Genomic DNA, 7,441 nt, shown 5'->3' with positions numbered 1-7,441 from the left:
CTGTATCTCACAGTTCCGGATTCTCTGTATCCCACAGTTCCTGATTCTCTCTCTGTATCTCACAGTTCCTGATTCTCTATATCCCACAGTTCCTGATTCTCCCTCTCTATACCCCACTGTTCCTGATTTTCTGGATCTCACAGTTCCTGATTCTCTCTCTGTATCCCACAGTTCCTGTTTCTCTGTATCCCACAGTTCCTGATTCTCTCTCTGTATCTCACAGTTCCTGATTCTCTATATCCCACAGTTCCTGATTCTCCCTCTCTATACCCCACAGTTCCTGATTCTCTGTATCTCACAGTTCCTGATTCTCTGTATCTCACAGTTCCTGATTCTCTGTATCTCACAGTTCCTGATTCTCTGTATCTCACAGTTCCTGATTCTCTGTATCTCACAGTTACTGGCTCTCTCTTTGTATCCCACAGTTCCTGATTCTTTCTCTATATCCCAGTGTTCCTGATTCTCTCTATCCCACAGTTCCTGATTCTCTATATCCCACACCTCCTGATTCTCTCTCGATATCCCACAGTTCCTGATACTATCTCGATATCCCACGGTTCCTGATTCTCTCTATCCCACAGTTCCTGATTCTCTCTCTCTATCCCACAGTTCCTGTTTCTCTGTATCCCACAGTTCCTGATTCTCTCTCTCTCTGTCCCACAGTTCCTGATTCTCTCTCTCTCTGTCCCACAGTTCCTGATTCTCTGTATCCCACAGATCCTGATTCTCTCTCTGTATCCCACAGATCCTGATTCTCTCTCTGTATCCCACAGATCCTGATTCTCTCTCTGTATCCCACAGATCCTTATTCTCTCTCTGTATCCCACAGTTCCTGATTCTCTGTATCCCACAGTTCCTGATTCTCTGTATCCCACAGTTCCTGATTCTCTGTATCCCACAGTTCCTGATTCTCTGTATCCCACAGTTCCTTATTCTCTGTATCTCACAGTTCCTTATTCTCTGTATCTCACAGTTCCTGATTCTCTGTATCTCACAGTTCCTGATTCTCTGTATCTCACAGTTCCTGATTCTCTGTATCTCACAGTTCCTGATTCTCTCTTTGTATCCCACAGTTCCTGATTCTCTGTATCTCACAGTTACTGATTCTCTCTTTGTATCCCACAGTTCCTGATTCTCTGTGTCCCACAGTTCCTGATTCTCTGTATCCCACACCTCCTGATTCTCTCTCTATATCTCACAGTTCCTGAATCTTTCTCTATACCTCAGTTCCTGATTCTCTATATCCCACAGGTCCTGATTCTCTATATCCCTCAGGTCCTGATTTTCGATATCCCACAGTTCCTGATTCTCGATATCCCACAGTTCCTGATTCTCTCTCTGTATCCCACAGATCCTGATTCTCTCTCTGTATCCCACAGATCCTGATTCTCTCTCTGTATCCCACAGATCCTGAATTCTCTCTCTATTTCCCACAGGTCCTGATTCTCTGTATCTCACAGTTCCTGATTCTCTGTATCTCACAGTTCCTGATTCTCTGTATCTCACAGTTCCTGATTCTCTGTATCTTACAGTTCCTGATTCTCTGTATCTCACAGTTCCTGATTCTCTGTATCTCACAGTTCCTGATTCTCTGTATCTCACAGTTCCTGATTCTCTGTATCCCACAGTTACTGATTCTCTCTCTATATCCCACAGTTCCTGATTCTCTCTCTCTCTATCTCACAGTTCCTGATTCTCTGTATCCCACAGTTCCTGATTCTCCCTCTATATCCCACAGTTCCTGATTCTCCCTCTCTATATCTCACAGTTCCTGATTCTCTGTATCTCACAGTTCCTGATTCTCTGTATCTCACAGTTCCTGATTCTCTGTATCTCACAGTTCCGGATTCTCTGTATCCCACAGTTCCTGATTCTCTCTCTGTATCTCACAGTTCCTGATTCTCTATATCCCACAGTTCCTGATTCTCCCTCTCTATACCCCACTGTTCCTGATTTTCTGGATCTCACAGTTCCTGATTCTCTCTCTGTATCCCACAGTTCCTGTTTCTCTGTATCCCACAGTTCCTGATTCTCTCTCTGTATCTCACAGTTCCTGATTCTCTATATCCCACAGTTCCTGATTCTCCCTCTCTATACCCCACAGTTCCTGATTCTCTGTATCTCACAGTTCCTGATTCTCTGTATCTCACAGTTCCTGATTCTCTGTATCTCACAGTTCCTGATTCTCTGTATCTCACAGTTCCTGATTCTCTGTATCTCACAGTTACTGGCTCTCTCTTTGTATCCCACAGTTCCTGATTCTTTCTCTATATCCCAGTGTTCCTGATTCTCTCTATCCCACAGTTCCTGATTCTCTATATCCCACACCTCCTGATTCTCTCTCGATATCCCACAGTTCCTGATTCTATCTCGATATCCCACGGTTCCTGATTCTCTCTATCCCACAGTTCCTGATTCTCTCTCTCTCTATCCCACAGTTCCTGTTTCTCTGTATCCCACAGTTCCTGATTCTCTCTCTCTCTGTCCCACAGTTCCTGATTCTCTCTCTCTCTGTCCCACAGTTCCTGATTCTCTGTATCCCACAGATCCTGATTCTCTCTCTGTATCCCACAGATCCTGATTCTCTCTCTGTATCCCACAGATCCTGATTCTCTCTCTGTATCCCACAGATCCTGATTCTCTCTCTGTATCCCACAGTTCCTGATTCTCTGTATCCCACAGTTCCTGATTCTCTGTATCCCACAGTTCCTGATTCTTGATATCCCACAGTTCCTGATTCTCTGTATCCCACAGTTCCTGATTCTCTGTATCTCACAGTTCCTTATTCTCTGTATCTCACAGTTCCTGATTCTCTGTATCTCACAGTTCCTGATTCTCTGTATCTCACAGTTACTGATTCTCTCTTTGTATCCCACAGTTCCTGATTCTCTGTATCTCACAGTTACTGATTCTCTCTTTGTATCCCACAGTTCCTGATTCTCTGTGTCCCACAGTTCCTGATTCTCTGTATCCCACACCTCCTGATTCTCTCTCTATATCTCACAGTTCCTGAATCTTTCTCTATACCTCAGTTCCTGATTCTCTATATCCCACAGGTCCTGATTCTCTATATCCCTCAGGTCCTGATTTTCGATATCCCACAGTTCCTGATTCTCGATATCCCACAGATCCTGATTCTCTCTCTGTATCCCACAGATCCTGAATTCTCTCTCTATTTCCCACAGGTCCTGATTCTCTGTATCTCACAGTTCCTGATTCTCTGTATCTCACAGTTCCTGATTCTCTGTATCTCACAGTTCCTGATTCTCTGTATCTTACAGTTCCTGATTCTCTGTATCTCACAGTTCCTGATTCTCTGTATCTCACAGTTCCTGATTCTCTGTATCTCACAGTTCCTGATTCTCTGTATCCCACAGTTACTGATTCTCTCTCTATATCCCACAGTTCCTGATTCTCTCTCTCTATCTCACAGTTCCTGATTCTCTGTATCCCACAGTTCCTGATTCTCCCTCTATATCCCACAGTTCCTGATTCTCCCTCTCTGTATCTCACAGTTCCTGATTCTCTGTATCTCACAGTTCCTGATTCTCTGTATCTCACAGTTCCGGATTCTCTGTATCCCACAGTTCCTGATTCTCTCTCTGTATCTCACAGTTCCTGATTCTCTATATCCCACAGTTCCTGATTCTCCCTCTCTATACCCCACTGTTCCTGATTTTCTGGATCTCACAGTTCCTGATTCTCTCTCTGTATCCCACAGTTCCTGTTTCTCTGTATCCCACAGTTCCTGATTCTCTCTCTCTCTGTCCCACATTTCCTGATTCTCTGTATCTCACAGTTCCTGATTCTCTGTATCTCACAGTTCCTGATTCTCTGTATCTCACAGTTACTGATTCTCTCTTTGTATCCCACAGTTCCTGATTCTATCTCTATATCCCAGTGTTCCTGATTCTCTCTATTCCACAGTTCTTGATTCTCTGTGTCCCACAGTTCCTGATTCTCTATATCCCACACCTCCTGATTCTCTCTCTATATCTCACAGTTCCTGATTCTTTCTCGATACCCCAGTTCCTCATTCTCTATATCCCTCAGGTCCTGATTTTCGATATCCCACAGTTCCTGATTCTCTATATCACACAGTTCCTGATTCTCTCTCTGTATCCCACAGATCCTGATTCTCTCTCTGTATCCCACAGATCCTGAATTCTCTCTCTATTTCCCACAGGTCCTGAATTCTCTCTCTATTTCCCACAGGTCCTGATTGTCTCTCGATATCCCACAGTTCCTGATTCTCTCTCGATATCCCACAGTTCCTGATTCTCTCTCTCTATCCCACGGTTCCTGATTCTCTGTATCCCACAGATCCTGATTCTCTCTCTGTATCCCACAGTTCCTGTTTCTCTCTCTCTGCATCCCACAGTTCCTGATTCTCTGCATCCCATAGTTCCTGATTCTCTGTATCCCACAGATCCTGATTCTCTCTCTGTATCCCACAGTTCCTTATTCTCTGTATCCCACAGTTCCTTATTCTCTGTATCCCACAGTTCCTGATTCTCTGTATCTCACAGTTCCTGATTCTCTGTATCTCACAGTTCCAGATTCTCTGTATCTCACAGTTCCTGATTCTCTGTATCTCACAGTTACTGATTCTCTCTTTGTATCCCACAGTTCCTGATTCTCTGTATCTCAGTTACTGATTCTCTCTTTGTATCCCACAGTTCCTGATTCTTTCTCTATATCCCAGTGTTCCTGATTCTCTCTCTCCCACAGTTCCTGGTTCTCTATATCTCACAGTTCCTGATTCTCTGTATCTCTCAGTTCCTGATTCTCTCTCTATATCTCACAGTTCCTGATTCTTTCTCTATACCTCAGTTCCTGATTCTCTATATCCCAGAGTTCCTGATTCTCTATATCCCAGTGTTCCTGATTCTCTCTATCCCACAGTTCCTGATTCTCTATATCTCACAGTTCCTGATTCTCTGTATTCCACAGTTCCTGATTCTCTATATCCCACACCTCCTGATTCTCTCTCTATATCTCACAGTTCCTGATTCTTTCTCTATACCTCAGTTCCTGATTCTCTATATCCCACACCTCCTGATTCTCTCTCTATATCTCACAGTTCCTGATTCTTTCTCTATACCTCAGTTCCTGATTCTCAATATCCCACAGTTCCTGATTCTCTCTCTGTCTCTCACAGTTCCTGATTCTCTCTCTGTCTCCCACAGTTCCTGATTCTCTCTCTGTATCCCACAATTCCTGATTCTCTTTCTGTATGCCACGGTTCCTGATTCTCTATATCCCACAGTTCCTGATTCTCTCTCTGTATCCCACAGTTCCTGATTCTCTCTCTGTATCCCACAGTTCCTGATTCTCTCTCTGTATCCCACGGTCCCTGATTCTCTCTCTGTATCCCACGGTTCCTGATTCTCTCTCTGTATCCCACAGTTCCTGATTCTCTCTCTGTATCCCACGGTTCCTGATTCTCTCTCTGTATCCCACAGATCCTGATTCTCTCTCTGTTTCCCACAGATCCTGATTCTCTCTCTGTGGTGCAGTGGTTAGCACCGCAGCCTCACAGCTCCAGGGTCCCGGGTTTGATTCTGGGTACTGCCTATGCGGAGTTTGCAAGTTCTCCCTGTGACTGCGTGGGTTTCCGCCGGGTGCTCCTGTTTCCTCCCACATCCAAAGACTTGCAGGTTGATAGGTAAATTGGCCATTGTAAATTGCTCCAAGTGTAGGAAGGTGATAGGGAATATGGGATTACTGTAGGGTTAGTATAAATGGGTGGTTGTTGGTCGGCACAGACTCGGTGGGCCAAAGGGCCTGTTTCAGTGCTGTATATCTAAATAAATAAATAAACCCCACAGTTCCTGATTCTCTTTCTACATCCCACAGTTCCTGATTCTCTCTCTGTATCCCACAGTTCCTGATTCTCTGTATCCCACAGTTAATGATTCTCTGTATCTCACAGTTCCTGATTCTCTGTATCCCCACAGTTCCTGATTCTCTGTATCTCACAGTTCCTGATTCTCTGTATCTCACAGTTCCTGATTCTCTGTATCTCACAGTTCCTGATTCTCTGTATCCCACAATTCCTGATTCTCTCTCTGTATGCCACGGTTCCTGATTCTCTATATCCCACGGTTCCTGATTCTCTCTCTGTATCCCACAGTTCCTGATTCTCTGTATCTCCCAGTTCCTGATTCTCTGTATCTCCCAGTTCCTGATTCTCTGTATCTCCCAGTTCCTGATTCTCTGTATCTCCCAGTTCCTGATTCTCTGTATCTCCCAGTTCCTGATTCTCTGTATCTCCCAGTTCCTGATTCTCTGTATCTCACAGTTCCTGAAATGTCTGTATCCCACAGTTCCTGATTCTCTCTCTATATCCCACAGTTCCTGATTCTCTCTCTGTATCTCACAGTTCCTGATTCTCTGTATCTCACAGTTCCTGATTATCTCTCTGTATCCCACAGTTCCTGTTGCTCTGTATCCCAGAGTTTCTGATTCTCTCTCTCTGTCCCACAGTTCCTGATTCTCTGTATCCCACAGTTCCTGATTCTCTGTATCTCACAGTTCCTGATTCTCTCTCTATATCCCACAGTTCCTGATTCTCCCTCTCTGTATCTCACAGTTCCTGATTCTCCCTCTCTGTATCTCACAGTTCCTGATTCTCTGTATCTCACAGTTCCCGATTCTCTCTCTCTATCCCACAGCTCCTCTTTCTCTGTATCCCACAGTTCCTGATTCTCTGTATCCCACAGTTCCTGATTCTCTCTCTCTCTCTTTCCCACAGTTCCTGATTCTCTGTATCTCACAGTTCCTGATTCTCTGTATCTCACAGTTCCTGATTCTCTGTATCTCACAGTTCCTGGCTCTCTCTTTGTATCCCACAGTTACTGGCTCTCTCTTTGTATCCGACAGTTCCTGATTCTTTCTCTATATCCCAGTGTTCCTGATTCTCGCTATCCCACAGTTCCTGATTCTCTATATCCCACACCTCCTGATTCTCTCTCGATATCCCACAGTTCCTGATTCTCTCTCGATATCCCACAGTTCCTGATTCTCTCTCGATATCCCACGGTTCCTGATTCTCTGTATCCCACAGTTCCTGATTCTCTCTCTCTATCCCACAGTTCCTGTTTCTCTGTATCCCACAGTTCCTGATTCTCTCTCTCTCTGTCCCACAGTTCCTGATTCTCTGTATCCCACAGATCCTGATTCTCTCTCTGTATCCCACAGATCCTGGTTCTCTCTCTGTATCCCACAGTTCCTGATTCTCTGTATCCCACAGTTCCTGATTCTCTGTATCCCACAGTTCCTGATTCTCTGTATCTCACAGTTCCTGATTCTCTGTATCTCACAGTTCCTGATTCTCTGTATCTCACAGTTCCTGATTCTCTGTATCTCACAGTTCCTGATTCTCTGTATCTCACAGTTACTGATTCTCTCTTTGTATCCCACAGTTCCTGATTCTCTG

Source organism: Heterodontus francisci, chromosome 3 (genome assembly GCF_036365525.1).
Source record: "Heterodontus francisci isolate sHetFra1 chromosome 3, sHetFra1.hap1, whole genome shotgun sequence".
NCBI lineage: Eukaryota > Metazoa > Chordata > Chondrichthyes > Heterodontiformes > Heterodontidae > Heterodontus > Heterodontus francisci.
Note: the sequence above shows the minus strand (reverse complement) of the source record.